Source organism: Alosa alosa, chromosome 8 (genome assembly GCF_017589495.1).
Source record: "Alosa alosa isolate M-15738 ecotype Scorff River chromosome 8, AALO_Geno_1.1, whole genome shotgun sequence".
NCBI lineage: Eukaryota > Metazoa > Chordata > Actinopteri > Clupeiformes > Clupeidae > Alosa > Alosa alosa.
This window is the reverse complement of record NC_063196.1, coordinates 21,693,771-21,714,766: the sequence shown is the minus strand read 5'-3', so window position 1 is coordinate 21,714,766 and position 20,996 is coordinate 21,693,771. Positions and strand designations below refer to the sequence as shown.

The 20,996-nt window shown below is 38.7% G+C and overlaps 1 long non-coding RNA gene across 1 annotated transcript; it reads left to right on the top strand.

Annotated features, from left to right (window-relative positions):
* The first annotated feature begins 60 nt into the window (after positions 1 to 60).
* LOC125299573 lies at positions 61 to 20,134 on the top strand. Its single transcript, XR_007194401.1, has 4 exons — positions 61 to 262; positions 19,238 to 19,331; positions 19,554 to 19,640; positions 19,784 to 20,134. It is a non-coding gene; the product is annotated as an uncharacterized LOC125299573 (long non-coding RNA).
* Positions 20,135 to 20,996: the final 862 nt, after the last annotated feature.

Here is a 20,996-nt window from a genome sequence, read left to right as displayed (position 1 = left end):
CTCCAGTAGTCTCACACAAACTACGGGAGTAAACAATGTAGCAAAATGCCAACGGTCAGTGAGGAAATTCTAGCGCTGCACTAGCATTCCTGTGACCGCAAATAGTCACAGAGAAGGTTAAGAAAGCTAAAGGATAGAATGCTTTAGTGTAGAAAAGCAGCTAGTTCGTAGCTAGGGGTGGTGGGTAGGTTATCACTCTCTGTTCTCTTCTAGTATTGCAGAGGAACAACTTCAACGGAGAGGAAAACAGTCTCTTCTTAAGGTAGGTTCTAGGCTGACTGAAGAAAACGTTGTCATGTTCTCACTAGGCTAACAATCACAATAAAACAATAAAATCAAACCAAAACCAAAAACATTATGTCATGGAAATATTCAGCCAGTCAATCTATCGTAACACCTCCATTTATCATCCGTTTGTCCGAAAAATCTAAAACAACGATGTTTTTAATACTTAAAAATAACATTTGATAAATGAACCTTACATTTTTCAGTAGCCATAGTGGTGGCAAGCGAGCTAATTAGGCTAATCAGCTAGTTCAAATGTTTAAGTACTTAATGACGATATCCAGGGGTATTTATGCCTCGACTACGTTGATGTTGCCTATAAACAACAATTCATGTTCATAGAAACAACAAGGTCAATAAGACATAATATATTTCATACCTGTGTTGCAGCATGTAGCCTAGCTGTCTAGCTAGGTTTACAATGCAATCCAATGTCCTAAAATACTAGCATTTCGCCTGTCAGCTAGCTAAAAAGATCGAGTGCTTAGACTAACATATATAGTGGTCTTTTTAGTGGTGTAAGTTCGTGTGGCATATAAACCACAATTCGTGTTGATACAAGTGCCAATATTCGTGTAGAAACATTTTAATCACATACAAATTTTCGTGTTACAGCTCAGGTAGTACATATATAGTGGTCTATTTAGTGGTGTAAGTTTGTGTGGCATATAAACCACAATTCGTGTTGATACAAGTGCCAATATTCGTGTAGAAACATTTTAATCACATACAAATTTTCATGTTAAAGGTGCGATTTGTAGGATTGTTACCGAACGTTCTGTTGGCCAAAATCAAAACACTGGTGAACGTTCTCAAGACTACCAGACGCGAGCCTCTTCTGGGTTGCCAGATGTAATGAAGACTTAGCTAAAGGTAGTTGACCTGCAGCTGCTTTAACGTTTCTCCAACCATGACCCAGCTACACATTACGGAAACAGTGAAAACAAAAAATACCTCTCTAACCAACGTAACATATAGCTGAAGTTAGCGATGCCGATGAAGTTTAGCAGGCTACCTGTTGTGGATAGATAGATAGATACTTTATTGATCCCCAGGGGAAATTCAAGATATGGCCAGCTCTGCGTCAGACTTGATATTCTTCGTTTGACGAAGACGTCACCATCTCAAATTTGCCTGCCTCTTGTAGGCATTCATGACTACAACTGACAGCTGTTGACAGTTGGCCTTTGCTAATTTGGCAACCCAAATAGGCGGAGGCGCTAGCCCATTATTAATACGCTATTCTAGAATTAATCGTTCAAAACATAAACGAAAATTCCAAGAGATTCCGCCCCGTAACTGATTTTTTTCATGGGTTTTACGGGGTTTCACGGGTTAGAGTAATGTTGTCAAATAAGCCATTACTTCAATTCATCGTGTTTCCTCACTCTCTGACAACATATGGTGATCATTTTTGGAATGGTTACAGTTTATTTTCCATTATTTCCTACATACTGGACCTTTAAAGCTCAGGTAGTCTCCGCCATCTTGGTCAGACTTTTTTGTAACTCCCGCCTCCAAACACAAAGACGCGGACCTGATTGGTTCTCGAATGGTCCTCATTTAAATAAAGTTAAACTTTGGCCAACTTTGTTTCGCTTTCATTTCGTCTCCATTCAACCTCAATAAGAGCAACGCGAAATTGCGTTGTGTGGAAACACACCGTTATGGTGGGTTTCCACCAAGGGGGCAGGCGACTTCCCCGAAGTAGAAGAATCAATGGAGGCTGGAGGGACCACTTCTCTGCTATCCCCATAGAAGTGTAACGGGAAGCAGGTTATAACTGTTGACCCTTGAGGCACACACACACAACGTTGAAGGATTTTTTATAAAAACAGTTTTATTAAATTATCTTAAAAATGGAGCGGTTCAGATACGACACAAACAGTTCACGACACAAAAATACATTACCAGTTGTCAGCAATTAAAAGTATAGGACCAGTGTGAAAGAGCTGGAGGGCCACAGATTAAATCAATAGCCTATGTGAAGTTCACAACCCAATTGTAGTATAAGACCAGTATGAAAGAACTGAAGGGCCACAGAACAATGCAATAGCCCATGTAAGTTTACAGCCTGTTTACAGTATAAGACCAGTATGGAAGCACTGAAACTACAAAACAAATCAATAGCCTAGTATATGTAAATACCATATTCTGGCACCCTCTAGAGGAGGGAGATCTCAGGCTATAATGCTCTACACAATGTGGGTATGCCTGACGGTGTGACGGCATATAACACAGCACACAATTATCATGTAACACAGCACACAATTATCAATCCTCACGGCAAACGTAAAGGGCCATACAAGCCAACAGTATCACGGTGAATCATAAGAGCACTGAACACCACGGCAACACAGCAAATTTAAGCTACAGTGACACTCAGGCAAAACGGGCAATAGGCCCACAGAGACATAGAGCACTTAACAGCAATAAGACAATCACCAGATTCAGGATCACATAGCAGGCCTATCTAGCACCATGGGCAGCCGGACATAATAATAAGGCTAGACAACTGGTAATATTAGCTCGTACAAGGAAAAGGCTAATAAGGGCTATAGAGGAACAGTCCATGCACCACTCACGACCCAGCGATTTACTCCTCCACGTAGTAGCTGCTAGCGCTCGAAGCTAGCTAGCCTACTCAATGGTCGCCGCGGTGAACAGTCCAGACCCGACACTCCCAGTAGTCCTCTCCCTATGGCACGCACTCACTTTCACGACCCACACGCCTCTTCGTAGACACAAGCAGAGCTGTGGAAGGGGGGGGAACAGTGATCAGCAATCACACTGACACGAAGTTTAGGCCACTCGCACAAATAGTGGTAGGCTACGATAGGAGTACTTCCCTTTAGTGCAATACATAGAGTGCGTTGTAGGCCTCTCTTTCGCTGCCTTCCTCCGCTCGATTCAGCTGTCTCCGGAACTACAGGGGAAAGGGGTAGAAATCAACGTCCACAACAGCCACGATAACAGCCCTCTCACTCATAGAACGATGGTCAAGTTACTTCCCTTAACGTGGATATATTGAGTGCGTTGTATTCCGGTCTGTACGCCGCTCTGCTAGAACGATATATAGCCTCTCCCCAGGTGCGCTGTGCGTTGCGTCTTCCGAGCCCCCTTTACTTCTCCGGGCTTCGGTGGTAGTCCTTGCGGGTGCCTACTGCCACCAAGAATCTCCCAGTCAAAGGCCGCCATTGGCATTTTAAATCTCTCAACCACCAACTGCGCAGGTCTGCCATTGAGGGGCGATTGAATGCACCTGTAGAAGAGCACACAAACCACATACACACCACAACGTAATCATACACTATTAACCAGCCCCACCCCCTACCATCAGTCAATGTTCCTGATAACACATTCAGCCCCGTTACAGAAGCCCATTCATTTTAGGATTTTTTTGAAATGCCATAACTTCATATAGCATATATCCCGTGCCGACATTGTAGCTTCTGTATTATCTACATAAACAATAGAAGGCAAAATAGGCTCAGCTACCTCGTATGTAACGTTGAGGTTCCCGTACGAAGTATAGTTAGCGAGTCCGGTTTTAGGGAAGCTAACGCACCGTAGGGAGATAACCGTATTGTTTGGATAAGAAGCTTAGTCCAGCCAACACGGAAACTCATGAACTTATGCTATGTAGCCTACAATACCATTTTATGTTAAAGTAAAGCATTGGATAGAGGCAAGTAAACCTAATGAAAAACGGCACTAACGATAATCATTTCAGAGGTTTTCGATGGATTGACCGTAGGTCAGAAAAGTGTTAAGAAGATTAGCTTCTAGTGCTAGGTAGCAGTGCTAGGCTATAACTTTTTTGTTTGTTTTACCATGACTGTTTTTATAGATGATCATGTGTGGTAGTTTCAACATTAACACGACTTGGTATCACTTGTGAGGATGATATTAATAATAATACTTAAATAAATGTTTAACTTTGATGACTTTGAAGGCAAAGGAAGTGTGAGAAGAATTTCTGTGTAGCCTATCCATCATATGATTTAGTTCGATGGCTAACATCACGAAGTTAAGTGCGAGTCTGCGCAGTACTGGGGGTCCAACTGAAAAATCATTCAATTTGACTCAGTGCCCTCCCATTGAAAACAACGGAGTCTGTTCGTCCATTTCTTTTACTGTCTATGGTTTCCACACAGCGAAACACCTCGCGATTTTCGGCCAGCGAAATTTCGCCTCGGGGGTGTGACGGCCAAACCGCTAGCTGCTAACCTTTTGACTGCAGTGTCTAGCCAGTGGTGGCAAGCGAGCATTGTAGTTTGCATTGAAGCATTGTAGATTGCATTGTAAACCTAGCTATACAGCTAGGCTACATGCTGCAACACAGGTATGAAATATATGATGTCTTATTGACCTTGTTGTTTTTATGAACATGAATTGTCAACATCAACTTAGTCGAGGCATAAAGACCCCTGGATATCTTCATTAACTCATTGAATGCCAAGCTGTTTTCGGAAGCTTTGTCCTAGAGTACCAGCAATCCAGACCATTGTTGATGATTTTTGTACAGCCACAGCATATTCTGTGTTATAGCTATGAACACATACAATGGCTCGTTTAAAAGGTGAGACTTTAAGCTCTCAGTGGGTGCAAACCGTGTATTTCTACACGCCTCTGTTCCTGAGAAATCCCAAGCTAAACAGTGGCTAGTTTTCATCAAAATCGCTATTTTTTTTCTAGAAATGGAGATATTACGTCTTTCATGAAATATTAAGTGTTGCCTGTAAACTTTCCGGGAAGTGATCAGCGAGACCAGGCGAGACTGCCACCTAGTGATAGACCCACGAAAATGGCCTGGTTTTGAGATGACGTGCATGCGTCACTGATTCGACCCAAAGCGGCAACCGAGTTATCAGGGCTCTACACTAACATTTTTTTTCAGGAGCACTTGTGCGCCCAAGTTAAAAGATTTAGGAGCACAGACAAAAATTTGGGAGCACAGTCAGTTCTGTACTTAACTTAAACATAATCTAACATTACACTGCAGCTAACAGTTAAACATGCCAGTGCACCAATTGCGAATATTAAGAATGACTGACAACATTTAGGCTACAGGAAACAGGATTTTAAAGATCAGTGCCTACTTTATTTTCAGTCTGTTCTATTTTCCTACATTTTGTTAATGTAAAATAATATAATACATTGCCATATTTGCATTTAGCCTGTATCAAGTATCCTGCCAAATGTAGGCTAATTTATTTATTTGTGAATCCATCTATAGCTAATCCAAATATGCCCATGGTGACCTATCTGACTGCATACTGCCTAATAAGACTACTACTACTAAAACAGTCCATTTTCTTTTCCACAAAACCCAACATAGGTTAATCAAGGATATATGTTTTATACTTTTAGTTTTTATTTGAAATATCTGCATTGATGGGGGCAGTAGGCAAACGTTAGGCCTACTTTCGTTTTGCACTTCAGCTTGTATTCGGTGTAAACAAACATACATGCGTGGAAGCCTGGAGTTGTCAGTAGCGTTCTATCTTTGAATAAAATGGGAGTATTACGGGAGGGTACTTTTGTGCCGGTTCGTTCGCAACAGCTATATTTTGCATTTTGCAGCCAATACGTCAACTGGGCTAAAAGGCATGTTAGGTTACCTTTCCTTCTCTCACTGCATTCTCAGAATCTCATCCTGTTCCTCTTATATCCAATGAATTCGGTGGATAGAAGAACTAATTTCTTCAATCTTTGCATCTTGGCTGGCTAGTCTAACTTTCCCCTTTTTCTGCGCGCTCTTGGATTTGATAGAAGCGACTACTAGCCCGAGTCACAACAGCAAACTGCTAGCGTTGATGGGAGGTGTAGTTTTTATGCTGCATTCGCGACGTGATTCTATGGTTTGCACCAGTAATGTTTCTCGATGTTGCGGTGTATTTTGTAGACAAACATTGACATGGTTAGAAGTCATTCGCACCAGTGCACCTAAATATTTTTTTGCACTCGCACGGCCTCATTTTTACTCGCATGTGCGAGTGAAATGGGAGCACTGTAGAACCCTGGTTATGATAAAATGTCCAGATTGTGCGTTTTCATGAGTTTTCGATCGTCATATATTTTATTTCCATTCATCACAGAGTTCCCAAAATCACATATAAGGTGTGTTAGAGTGTCTAGTTTCGTAATTTAAAAAAAAAAGCTAAAAACGTAATATTACGTTTTTGGCACTCAACGCATGGGAAGGAAAAATGTAATATTACGTTTTTGGCACTCAATGAGTTAAGTACTTAAACGTTTGAACTAGCCGATTAGCCTAATTAGCTCGCTTGCCACCACTGGCTAGACACTAGAGTCAAAAGGTTAGCGGTTTGGCCGTCACGCCCCCGAGGCGAAATTTCGCTGGCTGAAATTCGCGAGGTGTTTCGCTGTGTGGAAACACACCGTTAGGTGTAATTCACAAACGAAACAGACATGAGCCTCTGACACAGCACAGCCGAACTCACTGCTCACTCAGAAGAGTAAAAATGGACGTTACATGCAATCACATCAGAGTCTCCAAAAGTCTCCAAGAACGCCAGAAAAAGTAGCTAGATTTGTTGCTAGTCGCTTTTTACAATCGGGTACTGAAATATTCACAAGAACCCATAGAAATTGAATCTTCATGTTGTATTATCCAATATTATTTGTACAGATGTATAGTCTATCTTATACACACTCATTGAACCAACAAAGTAAATGCAAAAATAGAGACTTTTTTGTAATTATTCCATATTTTGTGTAGTCAGTCTATATCAGAACACCTGACATACAATCTAAATAGTCTACAAGAAACCTCAAAGTGTTGCCTTTCATTTGAGACCAGGATTATGCTTCTACATATAACCTGCACGACAGGGTAATGGCCTATACTTATGCAGGGACAGTCTATAGTCTAATATCTAAGTTCAGTGGAGATTGGTATAGCAGGGCTCTACACTAACATTTTTTTCCAGGAGCACTTGTGTGCCCAAGTTAAAAAATTTAGGAGCACAGACAAAAATTTGGGAGCACAGTCAGTTCTGTACTTAACTTACACATAATCTAACATTACACTGCAGCTAACAGTTAAACATGCCAGTGCACCAATTGCGAATATTAAGAATGACTGACAACATTTAGGCTACAGGAAACAGGATTTTAAAGATCAGTGCCTATTTTATTTTCAGTATGTTCTATTTTCCTACATTTTGTTAATGTAAAATAATATAATACATTGCCATATTTGCATTTAGCCTGTATATCAAGTATCCTGCCAAATGTAGGCTAATTTATTTATTTGTGAATCCACCTGTAGCTAATCCAAATATGCCCATGGTGACCTATCTGACTGCATACTGCCTAATACTACTACTAAAACAGTCCATTTTCTCTTCCACAAAACCCAACATAGTCTAATCAAGGATATATATATTTTTTATACTTTTATACTTATTTTTTTATTTGAAATATCTGCATTGATGGGGGCAGTAGCCAAACGTTAGGCCTATTTTCGTTTTGCACTTAAGCTTGTATTCGGTATAAACAAACAAGCATGCGTGGAAGCCTGGAGTTGTCAGTAGCGTTCTACCTTTGAATAAAATGGGAGTATTACGGGAAGCTACTTTTGTGCCTGTTAAGCTACAGCTATATTTTGCATATTGCAGCCAATACGTCAACTGGGCTAAAAGGCATGTTAGGTTACCTTTCCTTCTCTCACTGCATTCTCAGAATCTCATCCTGTTCCTCCTATATCCGATGAATTCGGTGGATAGAAGAACTAATTTCTTCAATCTTTTCATCTTGGCTGGCTAGTCTAACATTCCGCTTTTTCTGCGCGCTCATGGATTTCATAGAAGCGACTACTACTATCGAGTCCCAACGCGAAACTGCTAACGTTGATGGGAGGTGTAGTTTTATGCTGCATTCGCGACGTGATTCTATGGTTTGCACCAGTACTGTTTCTCGATGTTGCGGTGTATTTTGTAGACAAACATTGACATGGTTAGAAGTCATTCGCACCAGTGCGCCTAGATATTTTTTTGCACTCGCACATCATCATTTTTACTCGCATGTGCGAGTGAAATGGGCGCACTGTAGAGCCCTGTATAGGTACAGATTCTAGTACTCACCCCAAAGACAACACACGCACTCGTGGATAAAGTTTATAATAAAAAATATAGTTTATTTCACAGTCATTCAAAGTCATTCAATTCAGTTTAAGTTATTTCAATATCAGTATTAAAAGAGATGTATTATGTTGTATCTGTTTACTATTCTATTATGCTACTTTATATGTTCTATTCTAATATTTATTGTATTTATATATCCATACTACTTTATATCTTTATTCTATTTAATATCTAAGTCTAATTGTATTTCTTTTTAAATTAATATATTATCCATATGTGACCCTGCAAGGCGAAACCAGTCGTTTTGGTAAAATTTACAAAATTAAGTTATTGTACTCACATGAACGGTCATAAACTAAGCTTTCCAACGTTATGTATATCGAGGGTATTGCAAAAAGTATCGCTAAGATAACCGCATCCAAAGTTGGCATGGTTCTCCTGTCATGATACGCCAGAAGAGGAGAAAATCACCTTTTTAAATAAATTGTCACGTGCGATAGTGTGAGGGCACAGCTATGATTAGCCTTACAGTAGCGTGACTTTGAAGCGGATGACTGACTATGCCGTTTCAACCATAGTTTTTCAACCGTGCAATGAGTCTTTTTCTGCCCCCTAGTTAATACCTGGGACGGTCATAAGGAGCGTGTCTCATTTCAGGGGCTACATGGTTCTAAGGCCAGATTCATAGACCAGTTGCGTCATAGTGGCGCGACTAGTGCTGTCCCATTTCGTGGGCTCCTTCGAATTCGGCCGACAAACCCACCCTTCTTTTCCCCGAAACGAAGTGCGCATCGGGTGTATGCTTCGCGGCCTACCTGTCCCCAACATTCCGAAATACCATTGAACGTGCTTGTGACGTTTCTTTCATTCATTCAAGAAGATAATGGCGGGACAGTCAGCACCGGAGGAGTACGTTTTTAAATGTAAGTATTGAGTTTAAACTTGTCATGAAAAAACGTCTGATATGTGAGTGAATAGAATAGACCATGTTAACTAGTTCATGTTAAAATATGTTGACTAGCCTACACATGGGGCGTTTGTGAATGTCACTAAATGTTGAGACCTAATGTTGACGTTAACGTTAACTTAACAGTTGTCGTGAATCTAAACTGACACTTTGAAAGGTTCAATCATTAACACTTCAGGAGTATAATTTCTTTGTTCTAAGTTTATCGCCGGTTTACAGGTTCGGTTAACATGTCTTGCTAGAAAAGCGAAAAACATCACATTGAAAGAAGCTGAAGTTGGGATAACGTTACACTGTTAAGAGAAATGTAGCGGTTGTTCACACATGCCTGAGAAAATACGATCACAATAAACACATTTGTTTAGGGCTGGGACAACGCGTCGACGTAATCGTTGACATCGATGCAAAAAATACGTCGACGCAAAATATGAGTGTCGATTTGTCAAGCATAACGTGTGCTGCTGAATATTTTTAATCTTACACCTTCAGTGTTTTCCATACGTTGACTAATCTGTGGCTGGGCACCATGAAATCAAAACCGGCCACCACACGTTGATGTTCTATGTTGTAGGCCTACTATTTAAATTAAAAAAAAATTCATTGAGCTGCACTTTTACTCACACAGCCTTTCCTTGCCCCGCCCGCCCGCTCTCTCTCGTAACGAGCCCGCTGCTCCTCCTCTACATGTGCATTTAACAAAATATTCACGATTGTTGAAGGATTGTTGTTGCCACATAGAAGCACTGCATAGAACACAGTTGGCTAAATTGCTATTAACTCCGCTTAGCATCGTGACCATGCTGCGCAAATTTGTTCAAAACTGCTGCATTAAAGTTAAAGTAAACTCTGATAAGGTCTTATCACAACATAGTACATTGAGGACACTAAACTAAGTTAAGTTACAGTATGCAATCAAGCAGTATCTCAAAGCTAATGTTAGAATGCTGTTTGGATGTCAAGTTTAGCATGCTTACTTGCAGCTGCTTGTATTCGTTATTCATGCAGGGCTCATTTTATTGACTCTGAATGTTTGCAAAATCCTGATGTAAATGGAAAAGTGTTTTCCAAGACTCAAAAGTGCTTGTCCAAAGGAGAAGTACGAACCGAACTAACTACTTATGAATTGCATCCACACATCAGCAGCCTTTTAACTGTGTTAATGTTAATTGCAAGGATTCCCACACGAACGTCTTAAAATGACAGGCACTCAATTAGACATACACTAACTTTATTGAATGCTACCTCTGACTAAGAATGCATTACTTTGCACTTCTATAGTCTTTTATTTTGTAATCTTAAAAGCAATAAACGTATATTGCAATGTTAAAGAATTCATGTTTTTTCATTCAGATATGTAAATAAACATGTATAAGTTGCTATTAGTGAATTAATGGGAAGATAATTGATAATCGAAACGAAATCGAATAGGACTGAAAAAATGAATTGTTAGATTAATCGATGCATCGAAAAAATAATCGCTAGATTAATCGTTTTAAAAAATAATCGTTTATCCCAGCCCTACATTTGTTAGCTAACTATTTTAGTGTTTCTTGAATTTCTCCTTGTAGAGGGAGAGCAGATAGCTAACAAATGTTCAGAAAAAGTCCTGTTGGCAAATTTGAGGAAAAGTCGGTAAAGGGGCTATTTCACACAATTTGAGGGTGCTGAATTCAAATATTTTGTTGACCAAGCTCAATTTTGAGTTTTAAGCTTGCTAATTAGCATAATTAGCATAATTTACATACTTTTTGGTTTTGCCATCAGATATCATAGGAATTGCAAATAATAAGACATTAATATACTCTTTATGTATCAGATATGTTGTAGGACAGGACAGGAATTACCCCAATGACCCTCAAGAAGCAAATGAAAATAAGCTACAACTAAAATATAAATTGAAATAATAGCTAAAATTCAGTATGACGTTTAGAAACAAAATCGATTCCTTGATAATAAATTGATAGAATAGTAGGTGACTGCTCATTTTTCTGTATAAAGTACTTTGTCACTAACTATTATGAACAGTTGTCAGTCTTTACAGAGAATTTGCACTGTATTTTCTTTACTGTAAAGGCGACTGTGCTTGCCTAGTTAAAACAATGCACTGGTGCGCTTTCCTATATTTCAAATTCTAGCCATGCAGAAAGTGTTCATGTTTGAGGACTGCTGAAGAGTGCTAGAGATTGCATTATTTGCAAAAAATGTATGGTTATTGTTATGGTTATGGGATTTTGCAGATGCCTTTGTAAAAAGCGACACAAAAACAACATAATAATTAAAATATAACAGGGAACAGTATGGAATAAAACTTGTGTCACCTTAAGCTGAATTTGAATATGAATTTGAATATGAATTTGAGCAATTGTATTGGAAAAACGAATTTGAATAGTATATGTTGAAACTGAATTCATTAGACTGGAACTGAATCCCAGCCAACTTGAAATTGAATATAATATTTTGAAATTGAACTCATTTGCTCTGATACATAAATTATCCTGACTGAAAATTTCACTCTTGGAATTTTCACATTCAGTTCTCTCAAAACGTGAAATTCAATTTCAGTCTACCGAGACAAAAACAGCTGGTAGCTAAGGAAGAGCAATCGAGTGCAGAGCTATTGTGATCACGTGACTAGTGCCGAGCGCGAAGCAAAGAGCATAGCACCCTCTTAGCGAGCTGTCTCCTGAACCAACCCACTGATCTTTATAGATCAGTGCCTGAACCTCCTTACCGTGTCGGACAGAAAAAGAAGACATGGAAGCGACTGGCACATCTAAAAACCTCTAAGTAAGTTGATATCATATGGCATGTCTGTTAACGTTACTTTATATGTACGTGAATATAATGTACATTATATGCTAGCGCTGGCTGGCTAGCCAGCATAGTTTCATCAACTAGCAGCTAAGTTCAGAACCAGTTAGGCTACTATAACGTTACTCTTTGATAGAACAATACGATTGGTCATTGTCATATCATTGTGCCTTTTAGGCTTGTAAGAACACGTTACAATCTCTGGTTAAACTGTAACATTCATGGAGCAAAACTGGATATGTCCCCCTAGTTAAGCTTTTTTCATCGTTGTGTTGTCTGTTAGCTGATGCTACGTGGGGCCATTTTTTGTGGGCAATGCTGCCGTGCCGTGATGTTGCTAGGCAACTGGATTGCGATAACTTTGTTAGCAAATAGTAGCTAGCTTCTAAGAGAACTAGTTTCAAACTGAATATGTTTTATATCGATAATATAATCAAGACTCAAGAGACCCTAGTTTAACAGTATTCCTACAGGCTGATTTATGCTTCTTTATCGACTCCATGCAGATTTTGTAAAAGTTATTGAGAAATAGACACAGTATATTACAGTAACCTAACTAGTAATACTTTAACCGTGTGTTGTCTTGATACTTCTGTTTCAGTCATTTGTGTGTAGATTGCAAATCATGTGTTGTATGACGATAGAAATGTCCTTGGTTCTTAATTAACTCATTGTATTGATCAAGTCATGTCTGTGTGCAGAGAAGGTGTAATGATATATTATGATGTATACGATGCAAGGTATGAATGTGTGTGTGTGAGAAACAACTGATTGTCTCTTAGGTGCACAGACTTGTCTGTATCCTGATTGCCTGATGCTTATGAGACCTCTTTGCGCAGAGATGAATAAACTATTAACGAGAAAGACTCACAGTAAAAGCTAAACACTGATTGTTTGTTGGTTTTATTTTCATATTTTGACAGGCCTCAATGAACAGTGGACAGTGAGATAGACTGAGGACAATGGACCTTTGGACTGGCACCGACCAGACATGGACACCGAAACTTGATTTCTCTTAATGAATATCTTTGCTAGATGAAACACATATTGTAAAACACTTTACACACTAATAAACATGTCCACTGTTGTTTTCTCTGGAATTTATTTGTTACATAAAATAAATACATTTGTTACACATTTGTACAATACATAAGGAAGATCAGACCTTATCTGACACAGGATTCCACACAACTTCTTGTTCAGGCCATGGTCATCTCCAAGCTGGACTATTGTAATTTACTATTCGCTGGCTTACCTGCTTGTGTAGTAAGATTGTTACAGTTGATTCAGAATGCTGCAGCACGCCTGGTCTTTAATCAGCCAAAGAGGACATATGTAACTCCTCTCCTAGTTACTCTCCATTGGCTCCCTATAGTAGCCAGAATTAAATTTAAATCTCTCACTTTGGCCTATAGGACACTGACCGGATCTGCTCCTTGTTATTTTAATTCAATGATCAAGACGTACATCCCCAACTGCCCACTGCGACCTTCTGAAGAGCGTATGTTGTGTCGACCAGTAATAGGTCAAATTCAAGACTTTTCCTCATTGGTTCCATGTTGGTGGAATGAGTTGCTCTGTTCCTGTGATAGTTTTGTGTCTTTTAACAGGGGTCTAAAGACACATCTGTTCAACATGCACTTAGTTCATTTATGGTTATGGTTTGTATAGTATTGTTTTATTTTCATTAGGCTGTTGATTAATTTGACATTGTTGTTTATTATTGATATTCTCCATAATGTTACCATGCTATTATTTTATTATATTATTGACTGAATGTACATTATTGATTATTGCTATTTTCCCTTTTTTCTCATTGTTTAGTGTCATTAGGCTATTGATTGAATTTACATGGTTGTTTATTATTGCTATTCTCTATTATAGTCTGACCAACATCTTAATTTGTTCCCTGTTAAATTTTAAGTATTATATTGTTTTGTATTTGTATGTTGCTTTGGACAAAAGCGTAACCATAATTGGAAGCAAATAAAGGTAGCCTACACATCATAGTATTACAAAAGTGGCTTTAAACGTAAGAAAACGGTAATGATTTGTCCTTTGTGGTCATTCAAACATGTAGATTTTTATTCCCATACTAGGTTGTTGCCTTTTCTATCCAGTAGGTGGCAGTCCAGGATAAGAAATAGAGCAGTAGTTGAGTAGGAAAAACGAAAACGAGAGAAAGTTATGCCCATGACATTTTAAAGAATGACAGGCTAGAAGTTTGCAATGTAGTAGCCTACTGCAATTGGTAGACAGTACATTGATGTTTGATGGCTAGCTGGGTAATTCTGTATTTCAAGGACTGACAGGCTGGAAGTTTGAAATGTAATACTGCAAAAAATGTTTTAGCCTATTTGTTTAAAATTACAAAAACGGTAGGTAAGACAGTACATCGATGTTTGATTGCTAGCTGGGTAGTTCTGTATTTCAAGGATTGACAGGCTAGAAGTTTTAGATGTAATACTGCAAAACATTTCTTATTTGTTTAAAATTACAAAAACGGTAGCGTTAGGTAAGTAGGCTAGCAGCTACATCGATGTTTGATGGCTGGGTAGCCTAGGCTAGTTCTGTAATTCAAGGCTTGACAAGCTAGAAGTTTGAAATAATACTGCAACAGATGTTTTATTTGTTTAAAATTACATAAACGGTAGGTAAGACAGTAGGCCTACAATCGGAATGTGTTTTATGAATCGTGCAGATCTAATAACCACTAATAACCAGTGCCCACACTATGCTCTTTGCTTCGCCAGAGCCCGTTTACTTATTAGACATTCTCTGGCTTCGCACTCGGCACTAGTCACGTGATCACAATAGCTCTGCACTCGATTGCTCTTCCTTAGCTACCAGCTGTTTTTGTCTCGGTAGACTGAAATTGAATTTCACGTTTTGAAACTGAATTGTGAGAACTGAATGTAAAAATTCCAAGAGTGAAATTTTCAGTCAGGACAATTTATGTATCAGAGCAAATGAGTTATATATTATATGAAAATATTATATTCAATTTCAAGTTGACTGGGATTCAGTTCCAATTTAATGAATTCAGTTTCAACATATACTATTCAAATTCGTTTTTCCTATACAATTGCTCAAATTCATATTCAAATTCGGTTTAAGGTGACAAGTTTTACTCCATAGAACAGATTAGAATGTTGGTCAAACTACAATAAGGAGGATAGCAATAATAAACAACAATGTCAATTCAATCAATAGCCTAATAAAATAAGCCATGAAAATGAGGGGAAAAGCAATAATAAACAATAATGTCCATTCAATCAATAATATAAAAAACAATGACATTGTAAGACTATATTGAGGAGAATATCAATAATAAATAATAATGTCAAATTAATCAACAGCCTAATGCAGGGCTCTACACTAACATTTTTTTCCAGGAGCACTTGTGCGCCCAAGTTAAAAAATTTAGGAGCACAGACAAAAATTTGGGCGCACAGTCAGTTCTGTACTTAACCAACACATAATCTAACATTACACTGCAGCTAACAGTTAAACATGCCAGTGCACCAATTGCGAATATTAAGAATGACTGACAACATTTAGGCTACAGGAAAAAAATATCAGTGCCTACTTTATTTTCAGTCTGTTCTATTTTCCTACATTTTGTTAATATAAAATAATATAATACATTGTCATATTTGCATTTAGCCTGTATATCAAGTATCCTGCCAAATGTAGGCTAATTTATTTATTTGTGAATCCATCTGTAGCTAATCCAAATATGTCCATGGTGACCTATCTGACTACATACTGCCTAATACTACTACTAAAAGAGTCCATTTTCTCTTCCACAAAACCCAACATAGGCTATCAAGGATATATTTTTTTATCCTTTTATTTTTATTTGAAATATCTGCATTGGGGGGGCAAGGCAAGGCCTACTTTCGTTTTGCACTTCAGCTTGTATTCGGTGTAAACAAACAAGCATGCGTGGAAGCCTGGAGTTGTCAGTAGCGTTCTACGTTTGAATAAAATGGGAGTATTACGGGAGGCTACTTTTGTGCCTGTTCGCTACAGCTATATTTTGCATATTGCAGCCAATACGTCAGCTGGGCTAAAAGGCATGTTAGGTTACCTTTCCTTCTCTCACTACATTCTTAGAATCTCATCCTGTTCCTCCTATATCCGATGAATTCGGTGGATAGAAGAACTAATTTCTTCAATCTTTGCATCTTGGCTGGCTAGTCTTAACTTTCCGCTTTTTCTGCGCACTCTTGGATTTGATAGAAGCGATTAATAGCGAGTCACAACGCGAAACTGCTAACGTTGATGGGAGGTGTAGTTTTTATGCTGCATTCGCAACGTGATTCTATGGTTTGCACCAGTAATGTTTCTCGATGTTGCGGTGTATTTTGTAGACAAACATTGACATGGTTAGAACTCATTCGCACCAGTGCGCCTAAATATTTTTTTGCACACGCACGCCACCATTTTTACTCGCATGTGCGAGTGAAATGGGCGCACTGTAGAGCCCTGTAATGGAAATAAAACAATATTATACAAACCATAACGCATAAGAAGCACTTAAAGAACTAAGTGTATGTTGAACAGGAATGTCTTTAGACCCCTCTTAAACAACCCAAAACTACCACAGGAACGGAGAGCACTGGGCAACTCATTCCACCAACATGGAACCACTGAGGAAAAGAGTCTTGAATTAGACCTAATGTTTATGACTGGTCGACATAACAGACGCTCATCAGAAGACCGCAGTGGGCGGTTGGGGATGTATGCCTTGATTATTGAATTAAAATAACTAGGAGCAGATCCAGTCAGTGTCCTATAGGCCAAAGTGAGAGATTTAAATTTAATTCTGGCTACTATAGGGAGCCAGTGGAGAGTAACTAGGAGACAAGTTACATGTGTCCTCTTAGGCTGATTGAAGACCAGGCGTGCTCCAGCATTCTGAATCAGCTGTAATGATCTTATTACACAAGCGGGTAAGCCAACTAATAGTGAATTACAATAGTCCAGCTTGGAGATGACCATGGTTTAAACAAGAAGTGTGGAATCTTGTGTTAGATAAGGTCTGATCTTCCTAATGTTGTAAAGCATAAACTGACATGATTTTGCAATAGAAGCTACATGCTCAGAGAAGTTAAGTCGGTCATCAATTACAACGCCCAAGTTACGTGACAATCTAGTTGGGGTCAGTGAAGTTGAGTCAAGCTGGATGTTAATCTGTTGGGCAATAGCTGTTTTAGCTGGAAACACCGGCTAACAACAAATTTAGACAAGATATCCTTCATAGTGCAACAAAAAGAAATGTTCTTCAGTGCATCATTACTGCATATGATGCAGAAAGGGAAGTGGACCTAGGACAAATCCTTAGCTATGAACTGATTAATGTCCCTGTACTGTAGCTATTGCAGATACCAATGGTTATTTGTGAAGTGGAAATAAGTCTATCCTCACTCAAGTGCTGTCTAGCAATGTGGATTGTCCAGTAGTGATCACTGCAAAAACTGCTCATTCAACACTGGTAATAGATGCTCAAGATCTAGTTATGTCTTTAGGACACCCATCTGACTGCAGCACATTTAAGAAGTATGCAGGAAAGTTTGTAAGAAACTTTTGTATTGTTATTTGGTATTTGTTATGTGGTAGCAAATGATGTTAATTATCAAAGAAATAGACCTAATGTAGGAATGCACACAGATATTGCAACAGATAATGGTGTAGGCCTATCTGATTAAGACCTGAGTGGTTGAAACATACTTATTAAATTACACTGGGAGTACTAATTTGATCACTGACCTTGATCTAGCCTACTTTGGCTATTTAAAGGTAATTTATTGCCAAAACACCACACAATATAAATGAGTTATAACAAACAATAAAAGACTTAATCACACACAAGATTAGGAAGTTTAAGTTTAAAACCCAGAATTGACCAAAAGTGCACCAAATTCAACACAAATGACTCAATAGACTTGGAGGAGGCCTGCGTCCTTTCTTTTCCAGATATTTGGATATCGTTTCAGTATCGAGTATCAAGATATTTATGTCAGGTATTGTATCGAAGTCATAATTTTGGTATCGTGATCACACTATGCCTGAGCCACTGTTTTCTAGATGTCGAGGATCGGAGGCTCTACCACCAACAAGTGATGCTGCTCAATGGCATATAAGAGCACATTATCAATCTCTAGTATGGAGGCAAGCACACATACCAAATCCAGTGTTACTAGAAGTAAAATGTTTTTTACTTGTCGGTTGTTGCTGACGGTAGATGCAGTTCTGCATTAGGCTTATTCCCGCTATCTAAGTTCATATGTACTGTAGGATATATTCTGAGTTGAAGGTTATTTGTGCAACTTGTTATTGTGATGAAATGCATTAAACACCACATGAGTAACTCACTATGTAAGCAATAAAAATATGGTTGTGTTTGGATTAGAATTTCCGAGTTTATTACATGTTAACTGTAATCATGTTCCCATTAAATACATTAATAAACTATAGTATGGTTTCTTTAATGCTCAAACATGTATTTAGTGTATTTAGAAAACACTTTTATTTGGTTTTAGTGATTACATTTGAAAACAACCTAATTTAGGGAAAAATAAGCAAAGAAAAACGCTATTTTATGTTAAAATGCTGATTATGTGGCTTAGAACTCAGAATTGAGCTTGGTAGACAAAATATTCAGAATCAGCACCCTCAAATTAGGTAAGAAGGGTGGTTTACCAACTTTTCCTCAAATTTGCCGTCAGAAGTTCTCTTCTGTGAAGCTGCTCTCCCTCTATTGGGGATCAATAAAGTATCTATCTATCTATCTATCTATCTATCTATCTATCTAGTGGAGCTCATCAGACATTACTTACCAAGGGAACAGGCTACTGCAGACTGGTAACTGGTGTGGGAAATTCCACGTCAACGTTAAATTACACCTCTGCAGTAGGCTAACGTTACCGATTGCGTTGGTGTTATGCTACATTAACCCAAAGTAGTAGCCAATTGTAGCCGCATTGTAACAGAACCTTATAGGCCTACTTTACTGTTGTGAACAAAAATGCTCACCTGACCTCTTGTCTTGTGTTAGGGAGCAAAGAAAATACTGAGGCTTTTATAAAGCTGAGGGGGGAGATGGAGCACCTTTTTACAGGTGCCAAGTTCTCCGCGAGTGTGGGATGGGGGTAAGTCCACAATAGCCCATTTGCCCACTTCTATTTTCACTTACTTGACCATTTAGTCCTCATGGTGTAGTGATATTGATCCAGGCTTTTCTGATAATGAGCTAGTGTAACCAATGGATGGTGATGTGCCCCCTGTCATATTTAACTACCTTTCAACTTTGAACCCTTAAGATAAGTGTCTTCTATTTCTCTCTCTCTCTCTGCCTCTCTGTATGTTCTTAGGAAGTTGCTGGAGAAGTTGGGGCTGGCGGACAAAGTGAAGCCTTTACAAGCTAAAAAGAAGTGGGACAATTTTTAAAAAATTATAAAGTATGTACATATAACACACCCTATGCACACTTAAAAGTCATAAAATGTAATGTAAATGTAACATATGATGTTCAAATTGAAAATAAATACAGGTTTGCTGGAATTTGTTTTGCTGTTGTTGAATGCCATGCTTGATTTCTAAGGTAGGATTGCAAGTACCCAGGGAGTGGTGAGGGGGTTGGGGGGAAACCCACTGCAGAAACTTGGCCCTGGTTTGTCCTCATGGATGAGGTTTTAGGACAGTGGCCATCCATTCAGCCTCCTGTCCTAATCGCCTCAATCCCTGAGGACAAACCAGGGCCAAGTGGGGCTGGTAATGAAGAGGAGGAGGAGGAGGCGGCTAGGCCTAGCAAGAAAAGGAAAGGGGACGACCTCATGGAGCTCATCAGGGAGGACATGAGGCTGCAGAGGGATGCTGAGGAGAGGAGGGAGAAAGACGGCAAGGAGAGAATGGAGAGGCTCTTCTCTCTTTTGGAGAGACTGGTCGAAAACAGTTTAAGTACATTGTCTATTGTTATTCCTTTGGCTTCTTCCGACATATTATTATTATTCTTCCAGGCCCTAATTTGGCTTGAACCAAACTTCGACATGTAGCGTTTGCTGCAAATTTTCGTTCTATGACTTTTCATATTTCTACGACTTTTACTTTTTGAGATATTAAATAAAAACTAAACTTAAAATCTCCATAGACTTAACATTGGCTTTATGACATCATAATAGGCTATTAAAGAATTAGAATGCAATCAACTGCACCTGTGCTCTCTCACTGACTGCCTGCAGCAACTTCAATAGATACCGAAGCCATGACGTAGCGTTGCCAAGGCAGCAATTTCACTGGATCTAAACAAATCAATCTACCATTAGAAATCACCATAGCGGTGGCTTTCTTAATCAATTTCAATAATTTTACAACGTTTCTAAGATGTTAGTATATTTTTTTTACACTGTAGGAATCACATACTACAACATATATTCATACCAACACGATCAAATTCGTGACTACAGAGTTTTATTTTAGCAAAATGTATTATTTTTGAAAAAACGGTACAGAATCTCAGCCCTTCCACATGTGTCTTAGACACTCTGCCAACCAATTTCTTCAAAACTGTTTTTCACCTCATAGCGGCGGATGTCCTTCAAATTGTAAATGTATCATTGCTGTCTGGCACTTTTCCTAAGTCACTGAAAACAGCTGTTGTAAAGCCACTTCTCAAGAAGAATAACCTGGATGCCTCCATGCTAAACAATTACAGGCCCATATCCAATCTACCTTTTATTGGCAAAATTATTGAAAAAGTAGTCTTTAATCAATTAACCACCTTCCTAACATCAAATGGGTATTTTGATTACTTTCAG